Raw genomic sequence first — 14,402 nt, 5'->3', positions numbered from 1 at the left:
CCCCGAAATTCCGAGAGATGACAGTTTTGATCTCCAAATTCAAACTGGTTTGGGGCCTATAAATACCCCTCTCATCCCTTGTTAATTCATACAAGCATAGAGAGATTAAAAGAGAGAAAACGTTGCTGCAATATCTAGAATTTCCCTCCTCTAGCTTAAGTGTTAGAATTCTATTTAAGAAATGAGAGTGAGTGCTTGTAAGGGTTGTCTCCTAAACCTGGTAAAAGGAGAAGAGAGTTGTAAGAAGGAGGTTGATCTTTGCCTAGTAAAGGAAGATCGTTAGTGGATGCTAGTGGCCTCGATGGAAGAGGAATCAAAGAAGTGGATGTAGGTCACGATTGACCGAACCACTATAAACTCCCGTCTTCTTTGGTTTACATTTTGTTTCCTACTATTACCTTACTACAAACCCCTTCAATAGCTTATTGCCTTCAATACATTTACGTATGCTTTCAAGCTAAGTTTCCGAAATCAATTTTACGTCGGAAACATTTTTTATCGTATGAGAGATTACGAAGTTGACATTTTTATCCGCTGTACTAATTCACCCCCCCCTCTTAGTGCTCTTGATCCTAACAAGACAGGTCCAATGGATTGGATTACCTTGTATCGTCTAGGGACTACGGCGTAGTGGCATAGTATGTCTGTAGTCGATGAGTCAAGTAAATTATTATGAAGATAATAATTCATTGAGCTAGAAGGAGTTCTGATTGGTATAACTCACAGCCAACTCGATATTGGGCCTAGAGGGTCACACTCATATGGTAGGTGTTGCGATGAGTAGATGAGTAGAGGTTCAGATATGAGATATTCGCCGAAGCCCCTATCTTATTGGATATCAATAAGCCCCTGAATTATTGGATCCCATGGACGAGATCCAATAAAATCCCATGAGAGATTATTGGATAGCGATCCACTAATCTAAGAGGCTTGGGTAGTTGGATGAAGATCCAATATCTAATATGGGAGGATCCATTAGGGTTAAGTTGACAGGGGATCATTATAAATAGGAGCGATTTAGTGGTTCATAGGCCAGAGTCTTTGCTTGTCTCTCATATTCTCCCCCCCCTCTCCACCTCAAAGTAGGCCTGGAGTTTCGAGGAGCATCATTGCAGCCTTGTTGTGTGGATTACCGCTAGAGAGGAGGACGCTTGACCTCCTTCACCCTCTCCTAGAGATCTGCAGGGAAACAGGGATATACGATCTCCCTAGGTAACACAATTTTTACTATATGTAGTTTTCTGTTTTGCGGATTTTGCACACCAATCTTTGCATGACGATGAACAAAACTTTGGGAAATTAGGGATTTTGTTTTCTATTCTTCTGCACATATGATGTCACCCCCAAGATTTCCCAACAGATGGTGCTAGTCATGTGTGCCCTGCAAGCCAATCACATGAGTGATGACACGTGTGACTTGACATGGAATCTTTTTACTTATTATATTTTAAAATTTATCACTTCATATTGACTATTGCATATATGCATGTATATATTATGATGTCATTGGATCTGTGCAATGGGAATCAGATTGTGATGAGATCACGATAATGAGATCAATTCACCTTTAAATACAGATCCTTAATAATCCCGGTCATAGGTTATTCAAGAGGGACATCGACATAATCAGACAGACTAGTGTGTTGTATACCCTCTATATGATGGATGTAATTGGTCTCATAGCTGCTCATGTGAGGACACTAGGGATACAGTACAGGTGCTCATTTGAGAATGAGTTTATTGATTGATTCGCTTACGGAATGTAGGATGGTTGTTGATGCCTTATTGTCAGATAGCGATTTAGTAGTCCTAATGGTGTATCTAGTCTTTATACTTGAGATACTAAGGATGTCCTGTATAAGTGCTCCATTCTTTGATACCGGACTTATAGGTTTGGATATCCCAGATCTAGTACAACTGATCATTGGGAGTGACAATCGACCTTACGACGGCTATTAAGTGTTGATAGAGGATCATCCACTCTCGATGTCACGAGAGGAATGTCTCATGTATTCTTGCTCAGACAAATCCCTGGCCATATCATTCGGATTAAGAGAGAAAGAGTTCTCCAGGAGAATCCGATTAGAGTGAGACTCGAGTAGAAACCGTATGGGTCTGACAGCACCATACCCGATAAATGGTCTTTGGGATATTAGATGGATGAGGGACTATACGTACATGGTAATTGAGGATAGATATGTCCAATGAATTGGATTCCCCCATATCGTTTGGGGACTACGACATAGTGGCTTAGTACGTCTGTAGTCAATGAGTCGAGTGAATTATTCACTGAGCTAGAAGGAGTTCTGACAGGTATGACTCACGTCCAGCTCGATATTGGGCCTAGAGGGTCACACACATATGATAGGCATTGTGATAAATAGTGGTTCGGATATGAGATATCCGTTGGAGCTCCTATCTTATTGGATATCCAATAAGCCCATGAATTATTGGATCCCATGAATGAGATCAAATAAAAGCCCATGAGAGATTATTGGATAGAGATCCACTAATCTAAGAGGCTTAGGTAATTGGATACAGATCCAATACCTAATAGGGGAGGATCCATTAGGGTTTGATAGGGGACATCTATAAATAGGAGGGATTCAGTGGTTCATAGGCTAGAGCCTTTGCTTGCCTCTCCTATTCGCTCCCCCCCCTCTCCATCTCAAAGTAAGCTTGGAGTTTTGAGGAGCGTCGTCGTAGTCCTACTGTGTAGATCACTGCTAAAGAGGAGGACGCTTGACCTCCTTCACCCTCTCCTAGAAATCTGCAAGGATTTAGGGATATACGATCTCCCTAGGTAACAAAATCTACTCTATACGAAGTTTTGAGTTTTGTGGATTTTTGAGCACCAACCTTCGCACGATGACGAACATCTCTTTGGGAATAGGGGATTTTGTTTATGTTCTTCCACTACACATATGATGTCACCCCCAAAGATTTTCCAACAGATGGTACCACCTAAACATAGTCTCCCAAACTATTACAGGCGGTGGTATCGCTAGATTGGGCGATGGTACCGCTCAGACACAATCTTCCAAACTGTGTCAAGAGGTGGTACCACCTAGTGTCAGTGTCAGACTAGGTGGTGGTACCACTTAGTGTTAGATTGATAGGTGATGGTACCACCAGTTGTTAGTCTAGCAGGCGGTGGTACTGCCCAGTACCCCGAAAACCCAGGATGAGACCATTTTAGCTCCAAATTTGAATCTATTTAGGGCCTATAAATATCCCACTCTTTCCTACTTGTAAAGGCAAGAAAAGAGAATGAAAACTTGGGGTTTAGAGTATGAAAACTCTGTGAGAAAGTTGAGTCCCTTCTCCTTGAGCTTAGATGTTGTTCTAGGGGGGTGTGTAAGGGATACCTTATAAAAGAGAGGTGTAAAAGTTCTCTCAAGAGCCTATCAAAAAGAGAAAGAATTGTAAGGGTAGTTTATCTTCGCTCGTTGAAATAAGATCGGTAGTAGAAGCCGGTGGCCTCAAGTGAAGAGGAATCGGGAGTAGACGTAGGTCACGACGACCAAACTACTATATATCTAGTTTGCATTTACTTTATGCTTTTCATTCAAATAGTAAACTGATTTACTTATTCACTATGCTTACGAATACTTTCAAATTAAACTCATCTTTTCGATATGGGCTTTGTCAATTGAGATTTTTGAATCGACATAATTTTTACGAAACCACTAATTCACGCCCCCCCCCCCCCCCACCCCTCTTAGTGCTGATTTTAGTCCTAACAATTGGTATCATAGCCAAGTTTTTTTAATTAGTTTAACACCCAAAAGAATGGCTTTTACCAATAATCTAGAGGGTTACTCTATCACTTGTCCTCCTATGTTCAATGTAATGGACTACACATATTGTAAAACAAGTATAAAAGTTTTCTTACTTTCTATGGATTTCAATTTATAGAATATAGTCGAATTTGGTTTTTAAAAGTCTTCCAAGCCAATGAATGAATGAAATGATTTCGAGAAGAAGACTTTTTATTTAAATGCTAAAGCGATGAACACTTTATTTTGTGCTTTAGATAAAAATGAGTTTAATCGTATTTCAATTTGTGAAACTACACATGACATTTGACATACTCTTAAAATTATACATGAAGGCACAAGTAGAGTTAAAGAGTCTAAAATAAATCTTGTGATGCATAATTTTGAATTATTTCAAATGAAGCCAAGAGAAACTATTGTTGACATGTATACTAGTTTTATGGATGTCATCAATAGTTTGAAAGCTCTTGGCAAATATTTTTCTAATCTTAAACTTGTAAACAAGATTTTAAGATCCATTCCAAAAAGTTAGGATCCAAAAGTAACGACAATACATGAAGCAAAGGACTTGAACAATTTTTCGCTTGAAGAACTTATCGGATCTTTAATAACCTATAAAGTGACATATTTGGCACATTATGAACATGATAACAATCTTCCAAAGAATAGGAAGGATTTGACACTTATAACAAAAGAAGACTACTCAAGCAAAAACTCAAGGGATGATGACTTTGAACTCCTCACAAGAAAATTCAAAAAAAATTATAAAATAAGAAACTAAAAACAAAACTGAACTTAAAAAAAAGTGGCTGCCAAAGAAAATGAAAGTATTCAAGGTGACATGGGATGAATCAACTGCATCCGAATATAAGGAGCAAACCGATGAAAACGAAGTGAAAAACTATGCCTTAATGACTCTCAATGATGAGGTAAATGACTCAACCAAAACTCTTTTAACTTATAATGAATTGCTTGATGCATTCGATGCTTTATTTAATAAATTTAAATTAGTTAGTAAAAATTATAAATTATTAAAAAAAGATCATATTACTCTTTCTAGTAAATTTAAAAATTTAAAAATGAGCATAATAATTGTATGTTAACCTTTTGCATTGAATTTGAAGAATTAGATTCATGCAAAAAGGAAAATTTGTTACTAAAACAAATATTAGAAAATTTTAAAATTAGTAGCAAATCTTTAAACATGATTCTTACGAATAAGAGTCATGTTCGTAGAAAAGAAAAAATCAGCTTTGTGAGTAGTAACACTCAACAAAAGCCAACAACATTTGTTAAAGGATTCACATTACATGTTTCCCTTGAAAATAAATGTAATTTTTATAGTAGGTGTGGACATTTTGCATATAAATATCCATTCAATAAGCATAGTTTGCATAAATTAGTTTGGGTTCCTAAAGGAACCATACATAACTTTATATCAAAAGACAAAATAGGTAGATCTAAACATGAGGGACCCAATATCAAATGGGTACCTATAGCAAACCCACCTTTCTTGTAGAAATATCTACAATCAAAAGCTAGGAGCAAAAATGATATCTTGATAATGAATGCTCAAGGCATATGACCGGAGATCTAAAATACTTCAAAAGCTCATTAGCCAAAATAATAGAGGAAAGGTCATTAGAATTAGAATTATTGGTAACAAATCCTTTGATTGAAGATGTTTTATTTTTCAATGTGTTATACTATTGATCTTTGTCAAGATGAAACTTGTTTTCCAGTTTTAAATGTTGATGCATGGTTTTTAGCATAAAAGACTTACACATGCTTGTATGAAATCAATCACATAAATTGAAACTAAAAGAGGAATGCATTTTTTGAAAATTTCTCAATCTCTATCTTATCGATTTTTCAATAAGAGATTGATAAATCTATTTATGTCATTTTGAATCTCTTGAAAATGATTTTGATATTTGATGATTTAATGATTTATAATTTAAAGAGATTTTTCCAACATGAGATATCTTTTATGTGAATCAAGATCTCTTCTTGTTCTCCTATGTTTCTTTTTGCTATTTACTAAAGAGGAGAATTATCCATATGAATCATGGTTTCTTTTGATTTCTTGAAATTATAACTTGAGATTTTTTTTTATGAATCAAGATCATTTACTGTGATTCTTTCGTTTTACTATGACTTAACCAAATAAACCATGATATATCACTTGACTTTTTAATATTTATAACTTGAGTTTCATTATGTACGACTTAGTTATATTTATGTTTATATATCTTATGTTATGATTTGAACATTGATGTAAAAAAAAAAAATATATCATTGTATTCTTTCCTTCTTTTTAATGACAAAAGGGGGAGAGAAAAATTGTTAGATTGCATATTACAAAAGAGAAGCAAAGAGTGTTAGCTTGAATGTTAAACTTAGGCATCTCCTAAATGCATAAATTCTTCTTATACATTTTTTAGATCATGATATTGATTTCTCGAATCTTATGACTTGAGTTTTCTTTTTGAATCAAGATCGTTTCCTATCATTCTTTCTATTTACAAAAGAAGAGATTTGTCAAAAAAAGACATATGGTCTTTTGGTATTCATGACTTGATCTTTTATTTTTTATGATTGAAATATTGATGTAAATTTATCTTTTTTATTTATCTTTGTCATGATTTAAAAATTGATGTAAAGGGAAAAGAATTATAATACTATATTCTTTCCTTCTTTCTGACAATAATAAAAGGGGACAAAATATTGCTAGCTTGCATATTTCAAAGAGAAGAAAACTTGCTAGCTTACACATTTCAAAGAGAAAAACTTGCTAGCTTGCATATTCTAAAATGATGTAAAACTTGCTAATTTTTTAAAAACTTTGTTATCTTGCATTATTTTTCAAAAATTTCTAGTTGTACTTTTCTCCTTTTTGTTGATAACAAAGGGAGAGAAGTCATGATGATTTAAGATTTGAATCATGAATGGTAGAATATAATATACTTTGTTATTTTGATACCATGATAATTTGAAATATTTATGATTTGGAATGATGTATGAAATACTCATGATTTTATGATACATGCAAAGCTCATGATATTATGATGATGTTGCTAGTCATAGATACTCTACAAGCCAATCACTTAAGTGATGGTATGTATGACTTGACACGTAGTCTTTTTGCTTATTATTATTATTTAAAATTTTATCACTTTATATTACCTATTTCTGGAATATATTGTGATGTCTATGGATCTATGCAATGAAAATCGGATTGTGATGAGATCATGATAATGAGATCAATTCGCCTTTAAACACAAATCCTAAATAATCCTAGTCATAGGTTACTCAAGAAGGACATCAAGATAACTGAATAGACTAGTGTGTTGTATACCCGTCCATATGATGGATGCAATTGGTCTCATAGCTAGTCGTGTGAGGACACTAGAGTTACAATACAAGTGCTCATTGGAGAATACGTTCACCGATTGATCCGCTTACGGAATGCTAGATGGTTGATGATGCCTTATTGTCAAACAACGATTCCGTAGTCCTAGTGGTGTATTTGGTCCTTAAACTTGAAACACCCATGATGTCCTATATGAGTACTCCATTCTTTGATACCAGACTTATAGGTCTGGAGGTTCCAAATCTAGCACAACCGATCATCGAGAGTGGTAGCTAACCTTAGGAGGACTATTGAGTATTGATAGAGGATCATTCACTCTCAGTGTCATTTTATATGTTCTTGCTCAAACAAATCCCTAGCCAAGGTTATTCGGATCGAGAGAGAAAGAGTTCTCTAGGAGAATCCAATTAGTGTGAGATTTGAGTAGAAATCATATGGGTATGACAACACCATGCTCGGTATACGGTCTCTGGGATATTAGTTAGATGAGGGACTTTAGGTATATAGTAACTGAGGACAAATAGGTTGAATGGATTGGATTCCCCTGTATCGTCTGAGAACTATGACGTAGTGACCTAGTATATTTGCAATCGATGAGTCGAGTGAATTATTATAAAGATAATAATTCACTCAGCCAGATGAAGTTCTGATAGGTATGACTTATAGCTAGCTTGATATTGGGTCTAGAGAGTCACACACATATGGTAGGCATTACGATGAGTAGAGGTTCGAATATAAGATATTCGCCGAAGCTCCTATCATATTGGATATCCAATAAGCCTTTGAATTCTTGGATAATATGGATAAGATCCAATAAAAGCCAATAAGAGATTATTAGATAAAGACCACTAATCTAAGAGGCTTGAGTAGTTGGATAGAGATCCAATACCCAATAGGACAAGATCTATTAGGGTTAAGTTGACAAGGGACCTCTATAAATAGGAGGGAACCAATGGTTCATAGGCTAGAGTCTTTTTGAGTTGTCTCTCATATTCTCCTCCCCTTCTCCTCCTCAACTAGTAGGTTTAGAGTTTTGAGAAGCATTATCGCAGCCCTGTTATGTGGATCACTACTAGAGAGGAGGACACTTAACCTCCTTCACCCTCTCCTAAAGATCTGTAGGAATTCAGGGATATATGATCTCCCTAGGTAATACAATCTTTCATATATATAGTTTTAAGTTTGATAGTGTTTGCGCACCAATCTTCGCACGATGACGAACACATCTTTGAGAAATTAAAGATTTTATTTTTTAATATTCTTTTGTTGCACATATAATGTTGCCCCTAAATTTCTTAACAGATGCATACAATGAAAAGTTATGATCATGCATGGTAGGATGTAAAATACTTTGATATTTTGATACCATGGTGATTTAAAATATTTATGATTTGGAATGATTCATGCAATACTCATGATTTTATAATACATGCAATGATGTGAAAGTCAACAGTTATCATTTTATGAAATGATACCTTATTTCAATATGGCATATTGGTAAGTGGAGTTTAGTTTAAATTTCATCATCAATTGGTTGCCATCATCAAAAAGGGGGAGGTTGTTGAATCTCAAATTTTGATAATAAAATCAATTGATGAAGTTAAGATCTAATATGTGTTTGAGAGACATAGGACTAACCTCAATCAAGAAAAGTAATTTGATTATAGTAGGAAGAATCAGATATTGGATCGGAGTGGAACATGTCAGAAGATTGGATGTTGGGCTAGAAGGACTTCATGACATGAGTTTGTGCATTGAGTCTAAGGATCAGACATTGTGCTTGTTAGGACTGAAATTGGCACTAAGAGAGGAGAGGGGGGGGGGGGGGGGGGGGAGAGGGTGAATTAGTGCTTTTGGATAACTATGTCGATTGTGAAAATTCATACGCAAAACTATATCGAAAAGACATTCAAGCTTAAAGGTGTTCATAAGAGAGTGATGAAGATCTAAAGTAGTTACAAAATAAGTAAATAGCAAAGAAGAGAAGGCATACTAATTTTATAGTAGTTTAATCATCGTGACCTACGTCCACTCCCGGTTCCTCCTCCGTTGAAGGCCAACTACCCTCTTACAACTCTTTTCTCCTTTTGACAAGCTTAAAAGAAAACATTTACACCCCTTTTTTATAAAGTTTCCCTCATACTCTCTATTAGAATAGTCTCTAAACTTTAGGAGGAGTGACTCTACACTTTACAAGGGTTTACAATTTTAGAATTATAGAGTTTTGTTCTACTTTCTTACTATGCCTAACCAGGAATTTGTGGGGTATTTATAGACCCCAAATGACTTCAAAAATTAGAGCCAAAATTCAAATCCCCAAGTTTTCGGGGTACTAGCAGTACCACCGCCTGCTAGTCTGACATTAGGCAATACCACCACCTGACACACTGACACTAGGTGGTACCACTGCCTAACATAGTCTAGGAGACTGTGTCTAGGCAGTACCACTGCCAGACCCTGTTATAGGTCATTGGATGGGCCAAACAACGAGCTCAATTCAACCCTGATTCAAGCTCAATTAGCCTCTAATCAAGTTGGCATGGTTACACCAAAAATCAACTCAATTAGACCTAACTAACTCGATCAAGACACATAATTATAAGCATGAATCTTATATTGTTCGACATGTTATTGATTCGTCTAGCGCTTCGTCCGATCCTTCGATGCATTGCCCTATCTTTCGATGTATTTCCCAATCGGCATGTTGACTCCTATAGCTTTCGATCTCTTTAGTGCAATGTTCGATCCTTCGACCCGATGCCCAAACTCATGGCATGAAGTCCTTCCGACCCGACGTCTAATCTTCTAACAAGTTCTACTTTGGTCCAACATCTGATTCTTTCTACTTTAATCAAATTACCCTTCCTTAATTGAGGTTAGTCCTGCATCACTCAAATGCATATTAGATCATAATTTCATTAATTAATTTTATCATCAAAATCCAAGATTTAACAATCTCTCCCTTTTTGATGATGACAACAACCAATTGATGGAGTTTAAACTAAACTCTCTCTATTAATATGTCATATTGAAAGAACCTATGAATTCATGAGTATTTTATCATTACATGCATCATGCATAATCATAATTTCAAAATATCAAAGTAACATGCATGATTCAAATTATCATACCTTCTCCCCATTTGTCATCAACAAAAAGAAAAATGTGCAACTAGCATATTTTTTAAACATGCAAGTTCTACTTCACTATAGAACATGCAAACTTAGCAAGTTTTAATATGTGCAAGCTTTGCTTCTCTTTTGAGATGTGCAAGAAAGCAATTTTTGCTTCTTATTGAAGTGTGCAAGCCGGCAATTCTTGCTTCCTTTTGCAATGTGCAAGTTTGCAAGTTTTGCTTCTTGAGATGGGCAAGATAACACTTTTGCTTGAGATTGCAAGCTAGTAATTCTTTGCTTCTTATTGAGGTGTAAGCTAGCAATTATTGCTTCCTTTAACAATATGCAAACTAAAAATCTTTGCTTCTCTTTTGAGATGAGCAAGCTAACAAGTTTTGCTTTTCTTAACCTAGCAATTTTTTCTCTCCCTTTGTCATTGTCAAAAAGAGGGGAATAATACAATGGTATAATTCATTTCCCTTTACATTAATTTTCAAATCATCACATAAAGGATAACAAGAAAAATTAATTTAGTGATAAGATATACACTTCATAAATACAAAGTAGTAATAAGACAACTTTCAAGTTGTGAATCAAATATCAAAAAATCAAGAGAAAAAATTATGATTCATTTGGATAAATCAAATAGTGAAAAGAAGAATCATATTAAACAATCTTGATTCATAAAAATCTCAAGTTATAATTATCAAGGAATCAATATCATGATTTGGATAAAACTCCTCTTTTGTAAAAAGCAAAAAGAATCATAGGAGAACAAATAAAATATCTCGATTCATGCTTAAGAAATCTCAAGTTGTCAAGATCATAATTTAAAAAAAATCTCAAGTTAGAATTTCAAGAATTCAAGATTATGATATAAATAAAACTTCTCTTTAGTAAAGAAACATAAGAGATCAAATAAGAAATATTAATTCAAAAATATATCAAGTATCAAATATTGAGAAATCAAGATCATGATTAGGATAAAAACTCATTCAAATTCAAATTGTCAAATCATTAAAATTACTTTCTTAATTCAAGAGATAGCATAAAATAAATTCGTCACTAAGAATAACTTGTTGAAAAATTGAAAAGCTTTAGATATATTTTCAAGAAAAATGCATACCTACGTTTTTTACGCCAAATCAAAATATGCATCATCATTTAAAATCAAAAAATAGAAAATCATCACAAAAATCATTACAAATACAAGCATGCCCTTGTATAACACATTAAACAATATAACATCTTTAATAAAAGGATTTGTTATCAATAATTCTAATTCTAATGCTTTTTCTTTTATTGTTTCAGCTAGTGAGCTTTATGAAATATTTTGGATATCTGGTCATGAGCATCCACAATCAAAATTTTATTTTTGCTCATAGCTTTCGATTGTAGATATGTATACAAGAAGGGTGGGTTTGTTCTAGGTATTCATTTAGCTTTCTGTCCCTCATGGTTGGATCTACCTATTTTAATTTTTGGCATTAAGACAATCATGGTTTCTTTAAGAACCCAAACCAATTTATGTGAGTCATACTTTTTAAAAGAATATTTAAAAGCAAAATGGCAACATCTACCACAAAAATTACACTTAACCTTAGGGGTAACATGCAATGTGAGTCCTTTAATAAAAGTAGTTGGCTTTTGTTGAGTGTAATTACTCATAAAACCGATTCCTTCTTTTTTATGAACATGACTCTTATTAGCAAGAATCAAGTTTAAAGATTTTCTATAAATTTTAAAATTTTCTAACATTTATTGTGTTAAATCTCAATTTTGATGATGACGTCGATTGTCATTTGTTATCTAATCCATATGTTGAGATAAGTGTACAGGATTAACTACGATGAAAGTAAGATATGCAGCAAGAGTTACGCCGGAGTCAAGACTATGATCACGTTAGGAGTTCGAGAGCTCGACGGAAGTCCGGACGGTCGTCGGAGGTTCTACAGGAACAAATCCGAGAAGTCCAGGAGCTGCCGAAAGAAGCTCGTTGGAACTCGCCAAGAGGATTGTCGCAAGTCCAAGAGTTTGCCGGAAGTCCGTAGGAGCATCGCCGAAGGTCCGTCGGATGTTCGCCGGAAGTTAGCCGGAAGCTCGCCGGAAGAAGCGATTGACGCACCGGAGCAAGTTGTAGTAAAAGTCTTAAGAATTGTCGTAGTTAGCATGATGATTAAGTTAGAAATAGGAGGTGATCTCATTAACTTAATCTAGGGGCAATTGGGCCCTTGAAAGACCCAAATTGGGCCGAATGGATCGGCCCATTCAGACCCAGAGGTGGCACCGCCTGAGTTGGTGGTGGCACCGCCCAAGGCTTAGTCTCTAAGCGAGACTGGGCAGTGCAACCGCTTCTGACAGCGGTGCAACTGCCTAAGCTTAGTCTCCGAGCTCTGGCTGGGCAGTGCAACCGCCCTAGTCAGGCGGTGGCACCGCCTAAGCTCGATCTTCGAGCTCTGCTAGGTGGTGCAACCGCCCCTGGCAAGTGGTGGCACCGCCCAGAGGCTCAGTCTTCGAGCTCTGTCAGACGGTGCAACCGCCCCAGTCAGGTGGTGCAACCGCCAGACCCCAAATTTCCGGGAAATGACAATTTTGAGCTCCAAATTCAAACTGGTTTGGGGCCTATAAATACCCCACTCTTTTAACAATGAAAGAGCAACGAAAAACCACCAAAATCCTGATCTTACTCTGTGATTTTTAGAGCTCAAAAGTATTGTATAAGTTAAAGGTTCTTCTCCCTCTTTTCTTCCAAGTTTTGATCTTTCAAGAGAGGAGAGAAAAGTTTGTAAGGGTTGTCTCCTAAGCCCGTCAAAAGGAGTGAATCTGTAAAAGGGTGGTTGGCCTTCGTCTATTGAAGGAAGGCCTCTAGTGGGCGTCGGTGACCTCGTCGGAGGAGGAAGCCAAAAGTGGATGTAGGTCAAGCTTGACCGAACCACTCTAAAATCGCTGAGTTCTCTGGTTTGCATTTACTTTGAGCAGATTATCTTTACTGCAAACCTCCTCGATAGCTTATTGCCTTTTGCGCTTTTATGATCGTGTTTCAAAGTTTAGTATTTTTCGAATCGGTGTTTAGATATAAATCTATTTTTTCATATAAATATCATATTTCAATTTACGCTTACATTCCAAATTCAATCATATCTATAAACTGCATTCATAAACTTGCTTTAGTTGCGTTTTGCTTGATCACAAGTTAAAGCGATTTACAAATCTGGTTTTCTATCGAAATCGCTCTTATCGTACGAACGTAGTTTTAATCATTGAAAGATTTCCACTGCACTAATTAACCCCCTCCCCCTCTTAGTGCTCTTGATCCTAACAATTGGTATCAGAGCGGGGTTCACTCTCAAACAGATTAAAACCCAAGAGAGATGGCATACACCGGAAACCAAGAGGGCCATTCTATTACTCGTCCACCCATCTTCAATGGGACGGACTACACCTATTGGAAGACCTGAATGAGGATCTTCCTTATTTTAATGGATTTTGAACTTTGGAATCTTGTCGAAAATGGTTTTTTAAAATCTTCTCTTCCAATGATCGATTGGAATGAATTGGAGAAGAAGACTTTCGCTCTAAATGTAAAGGCTATGAATACCTTATTTTGTGTGCTTGATAAAAATGAGTTTAATCATGTTTCGGTCTGCGAAACCGCGTTTAATATTTGGCATACACTCGAAGTGACTCACGAAGGCACAAGTAGAGTGAAAGAGTTAAAAATCAATCTTTTGATACACTCTTTCGAACTTTTCCGAATGAAACTGAGCAAGACTATTGGTGACATATACACCCGTTTCACGGATGTCGTCAATGGTGTAAAAGGACTCGGCAAAAGTTTTTCGGATTTTGAGCTCGTGAATAAGATTCTAAGATCCCTTCCTAAGAGTTAGGACCATAAAGTCATTGCTATTCAAGAGGCTAAAGATTTGAGCAATTTTCCTCTTGAAGAACTAATCGGGTCATTAATGACCTATGAAATGACATGTAAGGCTCATGAAGAGCAAGAAGACATCCTTCCAAAGAACAGGAAGGATATGGCGCTTAGAACGTTAGATGACCACTTGAGAGAAAACTCAAGTGATAAGGATTGTGACGATGACTTGGCACTTCTAACAAGAAAATTCAAAAAATTCA

This window comes from Musa acuminata, chromosome BXJ3-4 (genome assembly GCF_036884655.1).
Source record: "Musa acuminata AAA Group cultivar baxijiao chromosome BXJ3-4, Cavendish_Baxijiao_AAA, whole genome shotgun sequence".
Classification (NCBI taxonomy): domain Eukaryota; kingdom Viridiplantae; phylum Streptophyta; class Magnoliopsida; order Zingiberales; family Musaceae; genus Musa; species Musa acuminata.
Note: the sequence above shows the minus strand (reverse complement) of the source record.